Source organism: Anser cygnoides, chromosome 20, assembly GCF_040182565.1.
Source record: "Anser cygnoides isolate HZ-2024a breed goose chromosome 20, Taihu_goose_T2T_genome, whole genome shotgun sequence".
NCBI classification, from domain to species: domain Eukaryota; kingdom Metazoa; phylum Chordata; class Aves; order Anseriformes; family Anatidae; genus Anser; species Anser cygnoides.
This window is the reverse complement of record NC_089892.1, coordinates 2,385,217-2,409,381: the sequence shown is the minus strand read 5'-3', so window position 1 is coordinate 2,409,381 and position 24,165 is coordinate 2,385,217. Positions and strand designations below refer to the sequence as shown.

The 24,165-nt window shown below is 51.8% G+C and overlaps 1 protein-coding gene and 1 long non-coding RNA gene across 11 annotated transcripts in view; one reads left to right on the top strand and one right to left on the bottom strand.

The window, feature by feature from the left end:
- Positions 1 to 24,165, top strand: part of DAB2IP (DAB2 interacting protein) — a 226,804-nt gene that overhangs the window by 133,317 nt on the left and 69,322 nt on the right. Inside the window, exon 1 of one of the 10 annotated variants that reach the window (XM_048056617.2) lies at positions 14,605 to 15,059. The exons of the other annotated variants lie outside the window; for them this stretch is intronic. The gene's annotated coding sequence lies outside the window, so the exon portion shown is untranslated. Of the gene's footprint in view, positions 1 to 14,604; positions 15,060 to 24,165 lie in introns of those variants that run through there. 10 annotated transcript variants of the gene reach the window in all.
- On the bottom strand, positions 15,156 to 16,695 carry LOC136786693 (uncharacterized). Its single transcript, XR_010826079.1, has 2 exons — positions 16,367 to 16,695; positions 15,156 to 15,729 (listed from the first exon to the last, which is right to left on the bottom strand). It is a non-coding gene; the product is annotated as an uncharacterized lncRNA (long non-coding RNA).

Here is a 24,165-nt window from a genome sequence, read left to right as displayed (position 1 = left end):
GGGGGAGCATCATGGGCACCGCGCCGCCCTCAGCCTGCTGCCCGGACAGAGCCAGGGGCCAACGTGATCCCTTTGGGTACCACGACCTTTCCTTCTGGGAGGCTTTTCCATCAGCCTCAGAATATTTGAAATTTCTCCTAATGTCTCCGCTGTTCTCATTTGCATTATCAATAGAAGATTTTTTTATTACTAGGAAAGTTTAGCGAAGTAGTAAAATTACATTAGGTTTTTTCCAGCGTGTGCGTCATTGACTGGAATTCAGAACTTGGTAATGAGATTGGAGTTCACCTCCCTCTGTTTCAGGGTTGTAATAAGATGATGATAGCATAAGCTGGACATTAGGTAAAATCTGCTAGGTTTTTGGCAAATGAATGAGATGTTAGATTGCTTCTGACAGGAGCATGCTTTGGCCTACATGTACAGATGGGGAGCGGTGATGGTGCTCTAGGCAGAGCTGGTGCGAAGTAGGATTGTTAACCTGTGCTGGGGAGCGATAAAACACTGATCAAAGTTGGGAGACAATTCCTTCGTTCTGGTACAATGTGTAATGTTTGTCAGCATTTCCTTTTTATTTTCCAGCCCAGGGTATCTGAATCTCATTGCATCATTCTAAGGGACACGATTCTCTTCTTGGAAGAGAGACAGTTATTGCTATGAAATCAGGGCATCCTGCTACTATAAATGTGCATAAATAAGAGGAAAGAATCACCACTAAAGCAAAACCCAAGATATTATCATGTGGGATGTTCCTGTAAACTGGAAATGCATTTCCTTATGCTTTTCTTTAATGCTACTCTACATGCATTGAGAGTGCTGAAATCTTAGAGTCACTGTGCAAATATATGAATTATATCAGTGACTCCTCTCTCTCAAAACGAATAAAATAAAAAACAGAAAATATTCAAACAAAAAAACTCTTAAAAAAAAAAAAAAAGAACTCTTAAAACCCCCAAAGCAGAACTCCCTTCCAGGAGCAGAAATTTCACCTCTGGAAAGGAAGCGCAGGGCTTCGCTGCGGTCTCTGTGGCTCTCGCTGGCGGTGCGGTTTCTGCAGGGCGGCTCCAACACACTGCAGCAACGGCGGGCACCTCCAGTCCTGTTCGGTGCACCGGGTGCGCTTGCCTTACTGAAAGAGAGGGAAGATCGTACCGATGTCATTATGTCAGTATAAAATCATCTTCTTAACAAAACGGCTATTTTAGTTTTAAAAAAGCGGTGTTTGGCTAGGCTGTCAGTAAAAATAACCTCCGCCGAGGAGCCGTGCGAGGCTCAGCCCCAGGGAAGGCGAAGGGCAGCTCTGCTCCCCGGGGACAGGCGGGACCTGGAGCAGCTGCGGCAGGGTCCCGGGGTGGCTGCGAGGGCTGCCAGCCGGGAAGGCTTTGTTACTCCTTCTGCAGAAGGCTCTTCTCGGCCTTAAACCCCACCTTGATGCTGGAGAGGGCTGTGCACATCTGGGACAATCGGGGAGCGCTGGGAAGTGCCCCCGCTCGCTGGGGAGCTGCCCGGGGGTGCGTGGTGGCTGCAGGAAGGGGAGCGAGGCTGGGGCTCCTGGTAGGGAACGCGAGCGATAAATCTGTGCCTTGGCATGACGCTTCTCTCTCCTGTCGGGCTTTAGGGGAGATTGCTGGCTCTGCCTGCAAGGCTTCGTTTGGTGTGTGGTTTGATGGGAATCTTCTCGTTGCCTGAAATGGGAGTCTGCCAGACACTGAATAAATGCAGGCTGAGCTAGCGGGGAGGTGTTGCAGCGGAGAAAATAGAAACATAGACTTAAACAAATTAAAAAGATGGTAATTAACCAAATGAATTTCATCCTGGAGATAATCAGATGAATGCATTTAGAGGGAAAATAATCCCAATTCTCAGAAAACAGTAATTAAAAAATACTCATTTTTGGGAATGTTTAACAAGCTAGATTGGAGGCAGACAGCAGACTAAAGTGGTGATTGATGCTGTTTGGGATGGCAGCTGATGAGGCCCCGAAGCCCTGTGCAGAGCGTGGTGTGATCAGTTCGGGGTTTGGGAAGCATCCCCATCGGAGCAAGTTCTTGGGAAGCTGAACGGAGCACGGAGCGCAGCCACTTCTGTGATCTAGGTCGGCTAGAAGATGACAGAGGCTGGATTTCATAACCGTGTGTTTAAAGGGTGTCAACAGTTGGGAGGTGAAAGAATTTAGGGCGGGTAATTGACAGATAAACATGGGACGAGGTGGGAAGATGAAGGCATCCACGCATCAGGGAATTATCAGAGTACACCAATATATCCGTCTGGAGCTGGCTGCCCGGAGAAGCAGTGAAAGCGCTCCCGTTACTGACACAGCCCGTGAGGATGTGCTGGAGGAGGCAAGCGCCCAACAGGTCTCGTCTGCTTTCCTGAGGACGCCAGTCAGGGGCTGAGCACAGCGAGATTTACGGGGAAAGGGAGGCCAGGGGGGAAGCGTGGGAGAATGTACTGGTGCCTCTTTGTTACCATCCTGACCCGCGTGCTGGGCTTTGGTCTCTGGCAGATGTTGGCTAGGTGCGGTGGTCTCTGTTATTTCCTTGGGGTTCTCTCATGTGCTACGGAATTTGAGGAAGGTTTAGGCGTTCTTACAGTTGGATCTATTAAAAAGGAAGCACTTGGGTAGAGCACAGAGATGGAAAAAGAATAAAAAATCGGTATTTGTTTCGCAGAGTATAATCAATTCTTTGCAGGATTTTGACCACTGAAGAGATAGTGTCCAGGTCTCGTTAGGAGGCTTATCTCTTTTGGGTTCTGGATGAGCAGATGCACTTTCTCTACCAAATATGGATAAATAGTGTTTTTCTAGGAAATACCCATCTGATCTGATTGTAGCATAGCGTGGTTTGACATCTGTTCGCACACACAATAATTCATATCGATCTGATCTTTTATTGAAACTGCCAGTAGGTGGATGGATGGATTGATGAGAAGAATAGTGTCTGGGTATTAATTTTATTCTTTTACCAAAGTGCCCGTGGAGAGGACAGATGAGGTTGGGGTCTGGGAAGCAGATGTTCCCAGGGCTGCCCTGTCTTCCCCTCCCCGAGAGCAGGAAGGGGGCTGCCCATGGCACGAGCTCCGGCCCCGCAGGGTGCCCGGCACGGGTGCTCGGGGGGTCTCTGAGGGGCAGGGGTGGCGGCACCCAGCCTTGCTCAGTGTACCCAGAGCCCTGCAAATAAAGTAGGGCAACCACGGTGCTCCTAGGGTGGTAATGAACCCGTGATCCTTAAATTGCGTATTAGGGAGTTTCTGCTGGATTAAGGTTTTTGCACATCACAATGCTCTTATCTAGGATTTATCTGCATGCAGAAATGAACAAAAAGTGAATTAGAAAGAAAACATCAATAGAGATCACATAAATAAGCATGCAAATTTATAATCTTTAATAATTACTGTATTTTCACACAAACTTCAAATGTTTCATTTTGAATTTACATTCCCAGTCTCGCACCGTCGAAATTTATGGCTCAGCCTCACAGTTTATCTGTTCAAATGCTTTGCCACGGCCTGTGTTCTTGCCTAACAACAGGGAATTAACGATCTTTTTGTTTTTTCAGGAAGCAAATGGCCATCTCTTTCTTGTTACGTTTGCTTGTAGGCTTGACAGGAACACGGCTTTACGCGGTGCCCGTGCAGCGTGCGTGCCAGCCTCGGGCCTGGGCAGCGCCTTTGTGCTGATGACACCAGCGCCGGGCTGTGCCGTACAGCTTGGCTGCTGTTTGTAAAACCTCCCAGCCTTGAATGTGCTGGAGACTCCTCGTGGCTTGGATGTATTAAAATGGAGCGTGTTGTCTAGCAGGTTGTCTCCTACAATGTTCAGCGCCCCAACCAGACGTTTACCGGGCTCGTAGGGCTGTCAGGAGAGGGCTGCTCACCGGGAGCGGCTGGGTGAGCATCCCGGCTGGGCTGCAGACAGAGGAAATGTCCAGGGGGGTTAAAGGAGGGGGAACAAAGGAGAGAAAGAGCTTGAGAGCTAGCGAGGAAAAGCGGGCTGATAGCTGCCTCCACAGATTGCACTGAGTAGCAAAGCCAGTCCTTCCCATTCTTCATCCTTTCCTCCCAGCTACCAGTCAGAAGGCTGTGCAATGCTTAACAGCTTAAAACAAATCTAGCTCAAAGGTAGCATGTAATGAATAAGAATTCTGTGTTTTGGAAATAAATAACTAGCCCGTTTTCCATCTATATCTGCAACACGTTGCTGCTTGCAGCCCTTTGTTACAGAAATATTTTTAGTTCGGCGTGTTTCCTTTCCCAGCTAATTATCTTCGGCTTCAAGTAGGTGCTCTGGATTAACAAGTGACTATCGTTTAGGAAGTCAAAGTCAGGAGGAATACAGAGTTTCATGAAACCCTTTGTGACTTTGGAATGTAGCAGACATTTTTCTTATATATATTTTTTAAGTTTGACTTCTTCAAAGGAAGACCTTCCGCCCTTCTCAGACTGAACCATCTCTATAATGCAGTCATTAAAGATTCAGTAGTACCTTTTAAGTCCATGTTAGGAAATTCAAATTTTTCAATTTAGTAAAGTTGTGTCTCTTTTTCAAGTACTGTACTACTCATTTTTGAAGGTCTTCCAGGATTTCCAGTGGTTTCTCACTGGAAGAGAGCAAGAGCCAGAATGTGTTGTTGTAATTGAAGATCGCGGTGCGGCAGGACCGCGCACGCTCTATGGCTGAACTGCCTACAAGGGTAAAACCGTCACGTAGACGGAGAAGGAGCCCCTCAGGTGACCAGTGCTGCTTCTGTTGTGCTGCTGGAGTCCTTTTTGAGCACGGCTTGGTTATTACTCCTGTTTATTTGTTTCTTTGTTAGGGATTGGAACTGAAGCTGGAGTCCCTGATCTCCAAGGGCTTAGAGCTTTTAAATGTTGAAGGTTGAACTTCCTCGTCAGGCTGAGCTAAGTTGCAGCATACTTTGAAATCTGCATCAAGATCTCGACGTTTTTAAATGGCTGCTTCTCTATTTAATGTTAGAGAAGGAAAAATCTAAGCCTCTGAGTGGATTCATAGTCACACTTTAATTAATCATATTTTTACAACATGCTGCCAGCAACTGTCAGGAGCAAGGAGATGCCTCTAATCCAAATTCACAACAAAAAATAAATGCACTAGAACTATCCCCAGCCAATAAACAGACTCATCCTTTAAGAAATAACACCCTTCCTGCAAATCAAACCAACAAAAACTGATGCAAAGCAGATTTCTTCCACTCCCAGTCCCGGTCCAACAAGGTCCGTTTGTAAGCAGGAACGAGCGCCAGCAGCAGTGCGCTCCAGGGGCTGCAGATGAGCACAAGTGGGAGTGTAGGTGATGAAAAGGAAAACTCGTTGGCAAGGAAATGGGTTGGGGTTTCAGCCTTCCCCGGGGGTCACTCTGAAGAGCAAAGGGTGCGGTGGGGAGCGAGAACAGGAACAGGATCTTGGAAAGGTCTGACACATTTTGAAATCCCATCTTAGGCTACAGTGAACTAAAGAAATTCATTGGCCGTTAGGTACGTGGGGATGGAAATAACCCCTCTGTGGCCGCAAGTGGGGCTGTGCGTTTCTCGGGACAAGCACTTCTTAAAAAAAGAAAAATGGAGCAACCCCAGAGCAACCGAGGCTCTTGGAGAGAGGCAGGGCAGAGCTGGCAGAGCAGTGGCTGGTGCCACGCTCTGGATGATGGGTTTCAGAAATGCACAGGAAATGAGAAGCGCCTCGCTTCCCTTCCTGTGCTGGCCTAGCACACAAAGGAAAAGTACTGACTTGGTAAATGAGGAGGAGGACATTTTTCTGCGATCGACAGGGTGTGTTTGGCTTCCCTGTACTCTGGGGTTGCATTTTTTTCTTTCCTTGCTAGTTTTCAAGCAGTTGTTTTGAGAGTAGTTCGCTGCTCATCTCTAAATAAGGCATTCCTCTTGCTGTTTAATTCCTTCTTACTGATAAGAGCGACTCAGGGTGAGCACAAGGCAGCTGGGAAAGCAGGGTTAGGAGGGAGGTCTGTGAGACCAGCCGAATGCCCGTTACTTCTTTTCCCTTTGAGGCGTCCGCGGAGTTACGTGGGGTGCTGGGGTTCCCCGTGGCTCGGGGTGGGATGAGCTGCCCCCAACACAATGCACGTAGCAGGGCGCTTCCCAACGTTGGTCCTCCAAGCCCCGCGCTCCCAAGGGGGGGCCACAGGTGTGGGTGGGAAGAGCTGGAGCGCGCGCCCCAGCCTCCGAGCGGCGTGATGGAGGGGAGCGGGTGCGGCAGCCTGTGGGCAGCCCGGGGGGGGAATGCCGGCAGACAAGGAGGGAGGACAGGACGATGAAGGCAGCTTCTTCAGCACCGGCAGCTAGCCGGTGCCAAGGGTTGGTGACACCCCCGTCTGTCTCAGCCGGTATTAACGGTGCGAGAGGAGGGGAACTGGAGGGATGGAGCAGGCCGTGTGCTGAACGAAAGGGGGGGCATGACGCCTGGATCCAGCCAGGACGGGCTGCAGAGAGGGGTGGGCGAATTGCTTTGTATGTTGACCACAAAGAGGGACGTTACCATCGTCCATGACTGTAACTCTTCTGTGACTAAGCACAAGTTACCTCTCTCCAGGGCTTTCACGAGTGCTAAAGCCTAATTAAACCACGTTAAAAGCAGCGTCCCCAGGGCTGCCTGTGAAAACACACTGACCTTCTCCGGCATGTGTTGGCACCATCACTGTAACCCAGTGCTCCTCCTCCTGTTTTGTCGGGGTGCCCGGTACCCCTGCCCCGCAGGCCCTAGGTCTGAGCACCGCTGGGTGTTCTGCCCCCGGGGGCAGCCAGCAGCCGCCGCTGAGCTTGTGGCTCCCTCTGGGCTTTGTGCACATCCCCGGGACACTGCAAAGCTGGCAGTCCCCAGAGCTCGTCCTCTTAGACTTTTCCTTTGGTGCCTGTCACTGCCACTGGCCTCTCAATGTGCTCCAAAAACCCTGAGATACGCTTTTTCTCCCTCTTCCGGAGTGGTTTCATATATTATTTATTAATGACATTCAGAGGACACAGCAGTGACAGATTGTGTTACGATGACTGCAGTAAAACTCCGCACTTATACACGAAGCTACTGGGAAGCTAGGGCATTGTTAGGGACTCTGGGGTTAACTCAGTGTAGCCGTGGTCTTCCTTGTCTTAGGGGGATATGTTTATGTGAATTTCTAAAAAATGATGAGGCAGGGATTAAATTGGGGTGCAGCCAGGGGCCTTTGAAGCTTTGATATTGGGTGTGTGTCTGGGAGACTAATCCTAGCCATGGTAGACTCAGACGTCTGTACGGACCGTGCAGGCTGTGGTTCACCATCCCGAACACCCAGCTCGTTCGCAGACTTCAGATGCTTTGTTTCAGAGAGCAGCTCCCCTGCAACGCCGGTCTTGGCCCGAGCAGCGGGGCCGTTCCCCTTGCAAAGCCGCAGGGTGCCCGTGCTCAGAGCGGTCCCGGGGGACCGGGAGGGGTGCACGTGGGCTGCTGAACCTCTATCAGCAGGCACGAGGCCGGCTGGCAAGGCAGCGTGTGTTGTGCGTGCTGGAGCAGTTGTTCAGCCTTCCAGAACCTGCCGTGCTTCATATCAATGCTAACAGCATCCCTGATTTTCGTAAAATTACATTTTTATAACTTTGAAATGCTTTGAGTTTTTGCTAGTCAAAAGCCATTTTATTTCCTTCGTTCCTTCTATTTTTCCCATTTTTGTGTAATGAAAAGGTTGTAAAATGTTTTGAAATTAAGTCATAGAATAGGTAGAGAGGGAAAAAAACCCTACATTGTCAATGAAAATAGCAAAAACAAATTTTTAAGACTTTTCGTCCAGTTTTAGAAGTAAGCATCCTAATCTCTTTGACAGTGAAATGTGCACAGAGAGTGAGGATATTGGTAAGCTTTTGGTTCTTCTTCTTATTGCTTATTTAGCCTTTGACGGTGTGGTAACAGCGGTGTCAAACGGAAAGCTTGCTCTGCATTTTCCCCCACAAAGAGCAGCTCTCCCCGGTCAGGAGTATGTGAGTCGTATTTAACCCCGAGAGAACAGTGCACGGAAAGACACTGCCAGCCACGTTCCCTGTGAGAACTTGTCCAGCGCAGAGAATTTCAAAGCCCTGGGCTGTCCCCTGGGGCCAGGCTGCCCCGGCCGCTCTGTGCCTGTGTCCAGGGCGCGGAGCTGGGCCGTTTCTCCTCCCGGAGCTGGAGCTGGGCGCTGACCACGTCTGCGCAGCCTGGTGGGCCTGGCTCCCTGGTGTCTGGGCAGGGGAGAGGGGCAGCCGCTGGAAGGGAGCGCTCCTGCGACCTTCCCCCCGACTGGCAGCGCTGCGGGCGGCAGGACTCTCACCTCTTGCCATTTAGAAAATCATCTTTTACCTGCTCCAGTTGCCCCCTATTTGTCTTTTCCCGTGAGGCTGCAGTTTAATGAGTGCAGAAACATCCATAAACTTTAAAATCTCAAATGGAATTTGAAGCCAGTGCCTTGCCTTTCAGGTATAAGGATACCCGTAAAAGATCCAGGTGACCTTTAGAATATTTCCTTGTTGTTAAATTAACCCTGGCTTGTACAAAAGTAAAGATTTTGTGTGTCCTGTTTTCAGGATGAGGATGTTCCTAGGTTTGCTTTATATATCTCCTAAGCTATGTACCCGTGTCAGTTATGTTTTCTAATTGGTTTCCTTGTCTGAGGACTTCTTCCTGTCTGACTTTCAGCGCCAGCCGTGTCAGCTCCCGTTAGAAATACCGAGTCAGGCACACACCACGTCTCCTTGAACAGCTTTACCTTGCAGCGGAGAGCAGCGCAGTATCCCGATGCCGGCAGGCGTTGCCGGGAGCAGGTACAGCTGCTCTTACCGGTGTCCCAGCAGCAGGTTTGTGCACAGCAGATGAATTCACCCCTGTGCGGTGCTGAGGCCGCAGCTCTGGCGAGTCCGGGCTGTGCACCGCTCCCCCTCGCTGCCTTCTGCGAGCGCAAGTTGCGTTAATTGTCCGGTTGAATACAGGTGGGAATCGGGACACACCGCATGCAGGGGAAAACTGCAACCACCGCCTGCGTGCCCCTGCCTCGCCGGCTGTCCGGGGAGTCTGCCTGGGATAACAGCCTGAGCTGTAGTCAGTAAGATGAAGGAAAACGCAAAGTGCCTGTAGCTGCCTGCTCTGACTCTTTTGACAGACGTTTTGAGCTCCAGCAGTTGCTGGTAGAGGAGGGCTGGGCCCTCAGAGCACCCCCGTGCCCGCGCTGGCTGCGTGCTGAGCTCCCTGCCGTGGCTCTGCGAGCATGCCGGCACGCCAACACTCGTGCCAAAAGCCTGGTGGTGCGCGGGTTGCCCGAGGTGGGGCCTTCCCCGGCCTCCCCTTCAGTGGCTCGCGTCCTTCCTCTCCCCTGCCCCTGAAGCTGTGGGGATGGGAATGGGCGGCGGATGTGAACCAGCTCGTTTGGTTCTGCGGGTCCTCTCTGGGCATTTTTAAACCTCGCAAACCCGGGTGTGCTGTGACCGAAACAGCCTGGTGGAACAGCGGGCGGGGAGAGGGCAGGTGTGAGGAGGACTTGTTTGCAAAGTCAAGACGGAGGGGCTGCAGTGCAGAGCCTGCCCTGCCACGGCTTTTACTTCATTTGCACCTGTGGGTACCTGTCACAACGTTTCTGCGGAGAGCATTTCACCTTATTAGCCTGTATTGTTAATGGCAGAAAGTCCTGTCAGTTTCTATCTATTGTTTCCTGCCAAGTGCTTTAAACAATCAGAGCTGAATTATACAGCGATTTCCTTAAGCACCCAGGCGGCAGCCCGCTGATAGCCACTCACTTGCAGGGGATTAAAATAACGAAGTCTGGAGGCAGGCGGCAGGTTAAGGAGCTCCCCTCGCGTGCAGCAGCGAGGTTCGCGCCCCCCAGACCCCGTTGCCTGCTGCTGGCTGCCCAGCTCTTTGCAAGGTGAGTACTGGGAGGTGGTACAGCCTGTTCCAGGCCACACAGCTCTCAAGGCTGCCGAGCCATTCCCATCAGGATCAGAGGTTTTTCCATGGGGACACAAAGAGTTGTTCCCCGTCTCAGCCCAAGGGATCGGAGGAGCCCGTTGGCCTTGATGCAGCCAGGTGCTTCTCTTCAGGGGGGCGTTACGCTGGTGCCCAAGTGTTTGGCTAACTAGAGGAGACCTCATTGCGAGAAATTTTAAAGGCACATTTACAGCTTAAGTCTACCTCTCAAGGAAGACTGGCTGGCAGAAATAAAGGGGATGACAGACCGAGGCACGCAGAGTCGTCTCAGGGTTTTTAAAACTTAAGGTCATCGCTCTCAGCCTTGGCTCCCGCAAGCTAGGCATGCAGATGCTGATGTAGGGACATAAATAAGCGGCCTACTTTTCTGGGATGCTGAATCCATTAAAATCAATGGAAGTTCTGCATCTCCCACTAAAATGTCACTTACTTTGCTAGCTAATTTTAGGTACCCAAATACAGAAACTTTGATCTAACAGCAGATTTTTAAAACACCGCTGATTTTTTGCCATGCTTCTGGGACACCAAAGCGCGCGGCACGTGGCTGATGCCTGGCGTTCGGGCAGGGAGCTTGGGCTGAGCCCTGCCCAAAGGCTTCGCCCGCATGGCCGCAGAGCAGGAGGGAAGGAGGATGGACGTCGGCAGCAGGACGTTCATGGGCAGCTGCCCTCTGGCAGTCAGCAGCCTAGGCTGAGGGCAAATTGAAAGGACCGGGCCAAACGACGAGTCGAAGCACGCCGTACAAATCTCTCCCTGGGATCGGCAGCTCCAGCGAAGGCATTTTTGAAGCTGGGGCAGATACAATCTGTGTGCTGTCCCTCGCAGTGAAGCTGCCAGGTCATGACTTGTTTTCTTGCTGGGTCTGAACAGTGCTGTTAATGTCAGTGTGGTCTCGGTAAAATGAAGTGAGAGATTTGTCATGTGCTTTAGTCTTTACTTTTATAGCACTACATATAAAAAAGGAGAGAGACAAATGTCCTTTTGTCCTGCGAGGGCATTGATTTTCATTGCCTGCACTGGTGTGCCTGGTAGCTGCTTGGGCCTCTGCTTTGTTTGGCAGGACATTAAGTCTGAAAGTCAACATCTAGGACTTTTCTTGTAATGCATCCTCTGTCCTGAAACAGAGCTCTGCTATTCAGTGTGTGCCTTGCATTCAATCACGAGTTCGTGCTGCCGCTCTGATCGTGGCACAGGTACCCCTTCTAAAGGCTCTCAGGCTACCAGACTTGTCTGGCATCACCTCCAGGTTGCCTTTCCCTTTGCTTTTCCAGCCTCAATGTATTTTCCCCAGCGTGTGTCTTGAGCTCCTAAGCAGCATTCAGTCATTTCCCCATTTTCTTTATTTCCTTACCTGCCTCTGGGTTTTATGTCATCTTTGTCCTTTTTTTTTTTCCTGACAATGTCTTGCCTTTTCCTGCTCGCAAGCACCGCCTGTGAACAGCAAAGGCCATTAACACCGTGTAGCAAGGTACTCATTTGCTGCTGCAAAAAATTCTCTATTGGTGAAAGGCTTTACTGATGTCAGCACTAAAAGTTTTCAGCAAATTCTTAATTTACTAAGTACTTCCAGATTAAGGAAGAGCACGGAATGGCTTACATTCACAAAACATTCAAAGGCCAGAGGGACTGTGCAAAGAAGTATTCATTTGAATACAATTATTTTTCAAGAGAACAAAAAAAAAATCCCTTTTTTTTTTAAACTGGGTCAACAGTACATCTGCAGCACTCAGCCATTTTACATATGACACGATCACCCACTCTGTTTATCTTTAGGCAATATGCTCTTGCAAACTGCCAATTAATTGCATATTTGGTGCCTGCTCTCTCCCAGCATCCTGGATAAACACAGCGAAGCCAATCAGAGGGAGCTGCTCTTGGCTGCGAGGGGAAGGAAATCTGTCATTGTCTCAGCCTTGTTATCTGCAACCACGGCAGACTTTTAGCAGCGTTCTGCTTGTAAACACCCTCTTTAGACACCTTCTGATTTACATAGATGGCGTGTCAGCCATTGTCTAGGCACTACCTGAAGATTTCTAAATAATTGCTTTCCAAAATATTAGATGCAGATTGTCCTTGATAAGACAAGCGCCATCAGCAGCACTAGGAAAATGTGGTAAGCAAAGTCCTCAAAATGAAAAGATAAAGCCAATTCCAAAGTAGGGTAAGAGAGAGGAGAGGGGAGCAAAGGATTTCGGGGTTCGGTGTGTAGGTGGCCCTGCTCAGAGAGTCCTGGGGATTTGGGCTGGACTGCTGGGTGCAAGGTTTGAGGGACAGGTCGGGCTGTGGCACAGCCCTTTCAGAAAGCTGGAATCTGTTGATGTTAGCCCAGGGGCACATTCTTCTCCTCTGCTCTAGGCTGGAAGTATTTCCTACTCTGTGCGAGACTCGTTTTCTTTAAATCTAGTCTGGACAAAACAATAAACCTTAGGGAATGATCTCCGTTGCACACAGGGTTTTCTGATCGGCCATATTCTTCCTTTCTGTCTCCAATCCCTCTGACTGCTGAAATCCCGCAAGAATGCACTGGAGGGATGATCCCGCAATGGGTTTGGATGCGCACTCGCTACGGCCTAGCAGGTCTTCTCTTTCTTTATTTCTACCATGCTCTAAAAGTAAGTGGCTTAAAGAGAGGCTCAGCTGAATCTACAGGGGCTACAGATAGCCAGGACAAAATCTTCTCCCAGGGCAATGCTCAAGAGGATTTCAAAACTGCCATCTTGACATTGAGTTATTGTAAATTAACTCTTGCTTCCAGGCAAAGAGTGATGAATGGTCTGAAATGAAGAGATAAGTGTGCGTATGGATTCATTCTCCCAGGCTCCCGTGGACCTTCTGTGGTGCTAGCAGATGGGAATAATTCCTAAAGCGGGGAATATTTGATGCTGGGTCAATTCTTATTTTATTATGCCAATGTGCATAGAGTGGAATTAGTTTGAACTTACACCAGCGTAACATAGGAGAAAAGCAAGCTCCTTGTGTCTTTTAACAGTGCGGACTCGTTTTTTTTTTTGTTTGTTTCTTTTTGTTTGTTTGTTTGTTTGTTTTTTGGTCTAGCTGTTCTTTTTCACCAGCCTCAGCTTAGGCTGTCCATGATTTAATCCCGTTATTTAATATTTGCCTACCAGTCGTGCCGTAAGGCCGTAGGGAAGATGCGTGGTGACGTGCCTGCCTGCCAGTCTGAGAGCCCGTCCAGCCTGGTGTCAGCAGGAAAAATGGGAAATGGGAGGCGTGCAGCTAGGCTGCGATGGCTGCTGCACAGTCAGGGCCTGCTCCTGCTGAAGCAAGGAGGATGTGAGCACTGGACTTCCGTGGAAGTGGGATTTGGCCTGCAGACGGCCAACACATGATTCATCGTGGGTATTGCAAAAAGGGTTTAGTTTCTTGTCTCCCGGATTTGGATACAATGGGATTTCTGGTGCAAGAGCAGGCTGCGAGGAGTGGATGTCCACACGTCCTGAGAGCCAGCTGTGCAAATTGCACGTGGTAGATTGGGGAGATGCCTGTTTGCGTCGCAGTGACAGTGAGATAGTGTTGGGATCGTGCACAAGTCACAGCCAAGCTGCTAGCACGTCTTTGGGACATGGAACAGAGATGGAATAGAAAACATCCTTGCTGTTCTGCCCCTCCACATACTTGTTTCAGCAAGCACACGCTCAGAAGAATGCCACATCCTTCCTCAGTGCCCCTCTGGAGCACGGGGAGTCCTGGTTTGCGGCAGGTGCTCCTGGTTCCCTTTCCCGTTAACTCAGGGAACGGCACAAAGAGATGAAATAGATAACGCAACAGTTCCCGCTGCTCGTGGGCACGCCGGAGCAGGGAATTTAAACATTTGCCCTCAGAAATGTCACTGCTTCAAGCAGCTTGTGTTTCGGGAAAGGGCAAGGCGTGGGGAGTTGTGGGAACTCAACCAAAACGTTCTTTTTTTTTCTTCTTTTATTTCTGTAATTTGTCAGAATTTTCTAATTGACAGGGTGAAGTAAAACCTGCTGGACTGAGGCTGCCCTCCAGGTCATTGTACAGAATTGTGCTACGGGTGTGTGGTGGAGACGAGATATATTTGTTGCTGTCAGGAACTACAGTTTATTATCTAGACGGGCAGTGGCTAATAATGGCAGTTTAAATTTCAAGAGGATTTGAGGAAAATGTCCTTTAATTCCCATATGCCTGCATTGTGGACTTATTCCTCCATGCCTGCACTTTTTTTTTATATATATAATTTTAAATGTGCATTGTAAATACTGATAGAAGGAGGCTGCAAGCTAAGCCGACAGCGTTTATAGTTCCAGCTTTAAAGACGAACTGCCTGCAGGAAGTAATAACGAGCAGGGCTGCCCGGAGCAGCTGCCCGTGAAGGACTCCAGCGGCGGCAGTGACGGCGGCGGGCAGCGCACCCCGGGCACGGCTTGGAAGCGGGCACTGCTCCGCTGCCCCCGGCATCGCCTGGCCCCGTCCAGGCCTGGCTGGTGCCTCCCGAAGGGCTGCCGAGAGCTTCGGAGCGCCCAGGAGCCTGCTGCTGAGTACATGGAGAGGAAATCCTAAACTTCATCAGAGGCGTAGACCGAGGAGCCTGTGCTTATGCGCGAGCTCTCTCCCTTCTTTCCGGTACGTTAGCTGTATTGCACTAATTATATACGTGAGAGAAGCGTGCTGGATGAAGTTTAATTAGGAATGAGCTGCTTTGTCATGTAAACCCCGAGTGCAGCGCGGTTTGCTCAGCCTGGATCCCCGCCAGCACCTGCGGGAGCGCCCAGGCAGCGGGAAGGGGCTGGGAGCAGGGAGCAGATGCCTCCTCCAGAGCTGCGAGCCTCAAGGAAGGGCTTGAATTACAAAGGAAGGGAAGGGGCTGAGCTTCCCTCCCCCCCACCTCCCGTCACAAAGGGCAATAGTCAGTTTACTTTAATAATCCCACTATCAGCTGCAGAGGAAGTCTCGCAGTCCGGGAGTCTGCAAGCAGCTCGGAGCCAGCTGGGTAGCACGGGGCGAGCCGTGGCCGAGGGAGGGCACCGCCGAGGATGGACTCGCGCTGCTCGCCGAGGAGCTGACTTTCCCAGGGATCCCAGAACCGCTTTTCTATCCCGATCTTATTTTTCTGTCCTGTGAAGGCTTTGGTAAGTGTCCAGTAGCTTTTCGCTTACCTTTCATTTCTGTGGTCACTAGGACTTGCCAAATTGCAATGGAACTGCAGTGGCGAAGCATTTCCCGCACCTTCGTGAGCTTGCTCTGGAAGTGGATGATCCAGATTTGAAAAGCTGGACCTTTAAAATCTTTTGAATTCATACACTGCTTTTAAAAAAAAGCCAGGAAGCAGATATGGAGAAAACAGACTTGCCAGTGCATTGTTTCAGCTGGTGGGGACTGCTGGGGCTGCGGCATCGTGCAGTGTGTTGGATTTTTGAACGCTGGACTGCTCTGAGCAGAGCTCTCCCGAGGTCTGCCGGTCGGTTCAGCCGTGCAGATGTTTGTGCTGCTTCCTGTGAAAGCTGCCGGTGGGGGTCGAGGCAGCTGCGCCTGCAGCCAACCTCTGCGTTCAATCAGCCGCCAAGGAGCGGCGCGTTCAGCGCCTTCTCTGGACGCTCGTGGGGAGAGAGAAAGATGCAGGAATCGAGTGGTAAAGCGGTTTGCTCGCATGGCGTTTGCTCTGGGCCCTGAAACTTGTGGAAGCACGGCGTGCAGCAGGCGATTCCCTCACACCCGCAGGGAGGGCAGCAGGCAGCGGGACCACGGCGTTGCGTACAGGATTAACGTTTTTTTCAAAGAGAATGTAGAAGTTCTGTATGACTGTAAAAAAAAAAAAAAAAAAAAGAATCGGCCATGGACTAGGGCAGGGTGTGTTTGCAAGCAGTCCCGGGTGTGTGTAGGCGGCTGTGTACGTGGTGAGAGTACCGGATAGCTAACTTTAAAGGGAGATGTATGAAATCTTATGTAATTTATGAAACCGAGCGTCCTTTCCCGATGTCCGTGCTGTGAGCCTGAAAAGGCTAACCCTGAAATGATTTTAAAGCTGTCTTTGTTAGTCATCCTTTCTGCAATTTGTTTCTTTTCACGTTCCGTTTTGAGTAAAAGGAGCCAGGCTGGTTCCTCTCCCCTCTCCACTCCTCCTCTATTGTTAGGCTCTCCCAGCTTCCCCTACAATTGTCCAGCTCTGCTCTTTTCTGAGCCTGGCAGAAAAGGATTTTGTTGAAAAGGAAAGAAAGAAAGTATTTCAGAGTAAAGTCTGGCAAGCATTTGTGTCCTCATTAGGCTCCAGGCACTCTTCCTCCCTCCCATCTTTTTTTCCCTACAAGTAGCAGGGTGACAAGCATTGCTTGCGATGCCTTCGGCGGCAGCAGAATTCCCCCTTACCCTTTGGACCGCTCGCCGTTCAATAAACTCAGCAAATAATAATGGCAGCTAGAAAACGAAGCGTGTTACGTACCCCAGGGAGCAGGTACCTGTAGCTGTGGCAGTGATTTTGGTAAGGCAGCCTCGGTCAGCCCCTGGGGCTGGAGGCCGGGACGCTGAGCATCCTCCCGAGGCGGGGTCGGGCAGCGCGGCTGCAGGACGGGCGTGAGGAAAGCGGTGTGCAGCGAGGGGGAAAGGTCAAGGTGCGTCTGTGTTTGTCCTCATTAAATCGTGGTGTAATGTAGCAGACCGTAATTAACGGTCATGCTGATGCTCAGAGGTAAGCCGATACGATTCTCCTCGCTTCCTTCTGATTCCCAGCCGTCATTTCGGTCTTTTTCGTCTGACGAGCAGAGATGAGGCAGGGTTGGGGCTGGCTGTGCTCTGGGGGCTCCCAGCCCGCAGCACCGCGGCCCCGCGGCACGCTGACACCCCGCGCTGCCCCCACCGCCACGCCACGGGCGGCAGGGGAGGCCCTGGGCATGGCGCCGTGCCTGCAGAAGGGGGCTGCCGTGGGGTGGTAAAACCAACACAGACTCCTGTGGGGCTGAGCCGCCTCCTGGGCCTCGTTAGCGACAATATTAGCACAGGAAGATGTGAACGGAGCGGGGGAAAAGCGGCGCTGTAGGCAACGGGGAGCCTCAGATCTGGGGGGAGCGGGGCCCGGCGAGCCCTCGTGTGTGGTGCTCCGCTGGCCACAGCCCTCGCGTGTCTGGCCTCTCGTCACAGCAGCTCACCGCGCCTTTGTGGCCCCAGGGTGCGTATTTGGGAAGCCGGGAAGGTAGTGAGTGGGATGAGAAAGCACTCAGTAATTTTGTGAGCTTCCTTCTGCTGGAAGTGACAGGAAAAACACCTTTTCACGTTTAAAAGGCTCCCTTGGCTCCCCTGGGTGTTGTACAGAAACACCCCCCTTCTCTGCTTCTCTTCGGCTTTCACCGTTTGAGACCTGCAATTTGATGACAGATTTAATAATACACGACAGAATTGTCATTTGTGCCGGGAAGAGCTATTCAAAGGAAAGTTGTATCACCTGGGATAACAAAACGTAAAGCCAATGATTTGTTCAGTCCCAGTTTTAGATGCTCGAGACCCAGTTTTTCAGACTTGTTGGGCACGGATGTCTGCTGGAGTCGAGTTAAATACCGGGCCTAAGCTGCCGGGTTCTCCACTTAGGGACCGTGCTGGCATATTTAGGCTTATTCATTCTTCACAGCTGAAGACCTGTCCCAGGAGGCTCTCCCCGGCTCAGGAGGTGCTCGGTGCCTGGCTGGGAGCGCAGTGGGGAGAGGGGCCGCGCTGCCTGCTGCCCAGGAAGGAGCAGGATGCAGGTTGGGCTGCAGCCAGCAGGTTTACAGCAAAGACAATAAAACCAAGAACTAGGCCGATAAATGGTAAACGGGCTTTAACAAAGCCTCCGAGCAGTTGGCCATATCCTGCAGCGTGATTGACTAAGGTGCGGGTGGCAATGTTCCCCAGGGTGGTGCACGTGCTGCGGCTGTCCCGCGGGAGCGAGCAGAGCTCCAGCAGAGAGGCTCAGCTCAGCCTTTCCACCGCTTGCAGGACTGGTCTCCACAGAACAGAACATTTTCCAGCGATTTTTGTTCCAACAGCACGTTCCTCATCTTCCAGTCCCTCCCTGCAAGTCAGAGCACGGCCAGCTGCACGCCTTAGCAAACTCTCTGGTGAGGATGCTGGGGCCCGGGAAAGCGATACGAAGAGCACATACAAAGTGCTGAGGGCAGCAGTCAGGGCCTGATGAGCCCGTGGTCCTCAGCACGGCTTGTAAAGGTGGGCAGGAGCAGAGCGAGGGCGTTCAGTTACATGGAACCTGCCAAGGGAGAGAAAGGCAGATCGCCTGCAGCGCGGGAGCAGGGCTCTCCCAGGCAGGGAGATGCCTACCTCCGTTAGCCGGGCCCTCGTTTCTGTGTGTAGACGGCCACAGACTTGGCCGTGGGGAGCTCCTGAGGCGCGTGTCCTGACATTGCAGCTTCTCTGGGGAGCAGCTGGCAGCTGGGGAGGGCTCCAAGGAGCACCTGGAGCAGGGCTGCTGCGGTGCCGCAGCATGCAGCCGGCTGAGACGACTGCGCCGAGCGAGCGCTGACACCTCGGAGCGGCTGGGTGTGTGCCTGGGTGCGTGCGTGTGTGTGTGTGTGTGTGCCTCTGTGCGTGTGCAGGCAGTCAGATACTGAGCCTGCGTCCTTGGTTCATCGGGGCTCCCCCAGTCAGATGGCATCAGTGGCTCGGGCTGCTTGCGCTCCGCTGGCGGTCCCCAGGTAGCTCTGCAGGATGCCTGCAGCACGAGGCAGCCTTCGCCAGCATGCCCCCTCGGCCAGGACAACATCAATAAAAATGAGAATTTATGAGCTCTGTCATGTACAGCAAGCAAAGTGTCTTGCAACAAATTAATCACTGATTGCAGTGCGGTGCTGACCGGGAGCTTTCTGGTTCTCTCCTGGCATCGTTGCAAGGTTGTTAGTTACAAAACAAGTCTGATAAAGAGACCCTTGACTGCCAGCGCTTCTGTGTGCTGCTATCTGCTCACCAAACGTGAGGCAGTGTTAGCCCAAAAGGTGTTTTTACTGCTCAAGTTGCCCCGGCTTTAGTCAGCAGAATGTACCAGCACTATCTCTGTGCTTTCCGGTAATTTTGTGATCACATCTCAGTCTGCTTCCAGTTGGGGCTGAGGAGCTGGATGCTGCCAGTGTCTGCTGGGGGCTGGAGGACCAAACTGCACAGGAGCTCCTCTTCGGGCTTCAGTGAGAGGTTCCTGGGGACCAAAAGTCCATTGCCTTAAGCTCTGTTTCTTCATTTCCATGTTTACAGAGCAGCACCAACGCGGGGCTCAGCTCTACTCCCGGCTTTTAAAGCACTCCCAGGTCCTTTAAAGGGACTGTGCAACAGCAAAATGAGTTAAAAATGGCTCTTGGCTCCTGCACTGATGGCATTGTCAAGGCAGCTGACATCCTTTTCCCTGAGCTCTAGATAGCATCCTCCGGCTTTCTGTGTGAAGTCGTGTTCACCTGTCTGCGTGTGCGCAGAGACAGCTGTACGCGTATGTGCCTGACTTCTAAAATGTGAAGTAGGGAGGGCGTTGTGCGGTGGGAGCACAAAAACCTTGGTATAATTCAGGCCTCTGTTAGCAGTATTTAGGAAGGAGATCTCAAAGCCTTTTTCAGACACGACCCCGCAGCAGCGTGCGCCCTCCTAGCAAGCAGGGAGAGGGCAGAGCAGCGGGCGGGTGCTCTGTGGGGGCACGGGGAGAGCCGACCGAGGCTCCTGAGCACGGCCGGCTTTGGAGTCGGGTGCCGGCTCCGCGTTCCCCTGCTAGGCTGCTTCCCTTTCCCACCGGGAGAGGTTTTGCCCATTGTTCTCTAATTTGAGCAGACAGGAAAAAACCCGACTTTGAATTCTGTTGCCTTCCCTCTCCCCACAGCTGCCGCGAGCAATTGTCCCAGCGTTCCCATCCAGAGCCGCGCTCTTTGTTTTCCTCAGGGTGGCTCTGCGAGGTTATTGTTTTTGCAGTCATTTTATTCCTCCCTGACTGAGATTAGACCGTTGTTTCCTCTTGACTCATGTCACCTGTTGATGGCCTCTTCCTGCCCGGCACATGAGCACGGAGCAGGGTGGGAGATGGAGGCGGTGGCAGGACCTCAGTGCTAACGAATGCTCGCGCGTTGCAGCAGCCCCGCCAGACACCCCGCAGAGCAGGGAGCAGAGCTGCAGGGTTGGAGCCACGTGTTCTGCTGGCTGTCAGGGACACGTGCAAAGACACTGGGGACAGGGAGATCTGCAGGGCACGTTGCCGTGCGTTTGGGATGTTTCACCCCTGGGCACAGCAGACTTGCATCAGCTGGTCCCATCCTGGCGGGTCTGCTCACAGCTGCTGTGCCCGGGGACCCTGTGAGCACACACATCTCCTGCAGCACACACATCTCCTGCAGGCGGGTGCTGAGCCACACATCTCCTGAGCAGCACACACATCTCCTGCAGGCGGGTGCTGAGCACACACATCTCCTGCAGGCAGGTCCCGAGCACACACATCACCTGCAGGCGGGTGCTGAGCACACACATCTCCTGCAGGCAGGTCCCGAGCGCCATGTCAGACCCACCAGTCTGCGAGGCGTTGTCTCGAAGGCTCGCTGGGTCCGTGGAAGGAGCTGCCAGCAGATTTGTTTTCGCTACAGGCTCCCTTTGGTTCATCAAGCTTGTCGCTTACTGTTGGTTTCTCCCTCCCCTTCCTATGTTCTTTTGTAAGAGTGCTCCCACGGCAGAGCTCGGAGGCTCGCTGTCGCTTTGCCCATGGTGGGTGCTGGCGGGTGACCCGGCCCCTCCGCACGGCGCGGAGCCCCTCCAGCGCCGTTAGCGCTGATGGCAATTGCCCAGGCGTCGCAGAGGGAGGAGGGCGTCCTGCGTCTCCGATGGCACATCGACGTGAAATTTCATCACCTAGGTTGCAGGAAAAATAAACTGTGGCCGGACTTAAAACACAGCGGTGAGGAGGAGTAAGGGAGAGAGCCTTTTATGAGCATTGAGAATATTTGTAGCTAAGCAACCAACATCAGCAGAAAGAATAAATCAAAAGTTTCAGGGCTCTGCCTGCCTGCCTTCAAGGGTCAGGAACTATATTTTCCCTCTGTTAACAAGATTGCCTTCCTCTGAAACATCAGCTATTAGCTACTGCTGGAGGCAGGATACCATATTAGATAGACCAGAGGCTTGTTCTGGGATGCTGCGCTGGAAACGTAAATGAAAGGACGGATGATAAGTATCTTGCCAAAGGCCATCAAGTGAGTCAGGCTTCCCGGTCGCTCGCAGGAAAATGCTTTTGGAAGAGTAATGTCAAATACATATAAAATATTTTCTAAATATTCTCGTGTAAGGTCTCCCGACAACTCTTGGAAGTAGCAGCTATAGACTGCTCCCGCTTTGCAGATGGCAGAAGTTAAGTGACTGGATGACTGCGGTGGTTTAGGTTTGAAATGGTGACTCTCTGCAGCTTTGCTCGTTCGATGTCTCCGTGCGGTTCCTGTTGCTTTGGGGCACCGATCCCAGCTGCTGTGATTGCAACACGGATCCGGGGCCTAGCAGTTAAAGTCACTGGGCTTCATTTTCTGAGTATCGGGCAGTGCTCTTCACCGGCTTGCACCAGAAAACCTAGAAGCGTGACATTTCACTTTAAAATATGTTTTATTTATAAAGAGGAATTTTCTCAGAAATGCCAATGGGAATGGCAGCAAATCAAATCCCAGCAGCAGTTTCTCAATGGAACTTCTTTTTTCAAATACCATCTTGTAACCTCAGGATATTTTCCATCTCTGCCTCTTTCCTCGTGCTTAGTCAAGAGCCAGCTAGAGATGATGCTGCGATCTTTACCCTGCCTGTCAGCCTCACTGATCATCGAGAGAAGGGCTCTGACTGCCCTCTGCATGCGGGGAGATCCCCTCGGAGAGCTCCAGAGCCCAGCTGCTGGAGCCCCGAGCCCTGCCACGCACACCGCTGCCGTCGGTCCTGGCCCTAAATAGAGATAGTCCCTGATGGAGAGCCCCAGAGACCTCTGAGCCTCCACAGACACTCAAGTCGGTGTTAATTATAAGGCTGAGTATATTAAGGCCAGATCTCCTGGTATTTGTAGGGAGCTGTATTCCTACACCAGATTTATTATTTCAATGGGAGGAATGAACTGTAACGGGATAACCTGTGTGCTCGGGGCCTTCCAGGAGCCCTCCTCGTCCCGCTGGGGTGTCCGGGCGCTGTGCTCGTCGGTACGGCCGGCGAGGGGCTGTGCCCGAGCACACGGGGAGGTCTCAGCGCGAGGACGCTGCGTGCTGGCTGTGGGCACGGCTTCAAAGGCATTCAGCCCCACATACACCTTTGTAAATACATGGCTCTCTTCCTTGGCTCAGGGGAAAATTGTGTGATTTTGGTTTTCTTTTTCCTTTCTTTCTTTTTTTTAAGCAAAAAAGTCTTGGAATATTTAAAGACTATTTGGTTCCTCACTCATGCAATATTTACGTATAAGGTATAACTGCATGTATGCCAAGTTAGCTTTTCAAAGGGACTGTCCACATATTTTAGCACTTCATATGGCATTTTCCCCACTTCCTGTGGCATCGGGCATTTCAGAGGAGTGAAAGTGTCTCAAGTTTTATGGATTTGTGCTCTTATTTGTATGTTGATCTCTGTGCAGAGCATCCTTTTAAAGACAACGAAAAACACAACTTTGGGGAGGAAAAGGCTCTTTTTTCTCATGTTTACTGATAGAGCTGTAAGGCTGGCCAGTGGTGGCTGGGGTTACTGGGCTGTGAAATGCACTTGGCTGTTTGGAGCAGGGGGTGTTTGTGCCCGTTAGCACCGGGGCTCGCGGGAGCTCAGCCGGCTGCGGGGTCCCTTTGGGCCCGGTCCCACCGCGGGGCTCGGGGCGGCAGCGCGAGCTGCAGGGACGAAGTGGCTGCTGGCTGTGCTTGGCTGTAACGCTGTGCCGCCACCGCAGCAAACGGTTTGGGGGCCATCGTTAGCGTTAACACTCCTTCAGGACGTGTTTGATTTTTCACGGTAGTGAAACCGTCACTTTTGGAAGTCAGGCAAACAGGTTTTGAAGCGGCACCAACTATTTGGAAAGAAAAAAAATGCGTTGGCGGGTGTGAGCAAGGTGTCCTGGAAAGAGACGGTGCAGCTGGGGTTAATGCCCTTCTGCTGTGGAGCTGCATCGCCCTGGCTGGCTCCCCCTTATCCCAGCCCCCAGCTCTTTCAGAGCACTGCCCAGCGCCCCGAGGCACCGGCTGGGTTTCTGAAATGCTTCCACAACCACAGATAAGCACAAACAGTTGAAAACCAAATCCTCCAGTGCTCCCAGCCCTTTCCCTGCCCGCAGTGCCACGCGGGGAGAGCCGGGACGTGGTGCAGGGGCTCCATTTAATGCACTCGTTTTAGCTTTCCTATTACATTTGATAGGCTTTTTTGTCCCTTGTCCACTCGATAGTATTTATTCTGTTGGCTCCTCTCCCTTTTTGGTCGCCTGTACGTCTCGTTCTGCAGGGAAGGCAGAGGGGGCACCAACCGTCACCACACACGGACTACTCTGGTGACTTCTAAGCTGAGTAGTTTTCATCTTGGTGGTGTCCTCACGGTAACCGGTGTCATTCAGTAATTCATTCCTTGAGTTACAGCCAGGCACGTGGAGCAGCCCCAGCCTGCTGTTGCTACGTGCTGAGCGAACCCGTGCCTAAGGGACAGCTCTTTGTGGGGAAGGGTCTCAGGAGGTTAAAGAAAAATGCAGAGCGGTGAGGGACCGGCTGTCGTTCCCAGCAGAAGCAGCACTGGGCTGCTCAGACGCGCTGAGCTGGGCCGGCTTCGCCGAGACACCGCCATGCAGCTCCCTGAAGCCAGGGCCCTTCGTGGGGGCTGCGGGGCCGGGGGGGCTGCACTAGGGCTGGGTCTTGGGGAGCTGGGGTCTGGGGCCACCGGGGCCGCTGCCACGCGGGGAGGGCGCTGGGCGAGGGTGCTGGTCAGTGCTGGGAAGGTGCCGTTCGGGGCTTCTTGTAGCGTGGTTTCTGCGTCTCCTTCTGTGCCTTATAAATCCCTCTTTTTCATTATGTTACCGCTTTATTTTCTCTTCCAAAAATCGCACCCTCTTGTCTTTAGTTTAATTTTTACATTTAATGAAACAGCCCTGTAATTAAATGTTCTTCCACAATTCCCTGGGCAGAGCATCTCATGACAAAAAGCACCAATTTTATTATTATTACTAATGCAGAGTAATGAAACGCTTGAATCCTTATCAGGTGTAATTCAGGGGATTAATCATTTCAGTTAGCGGGAAAAGTTAGCTCCAGC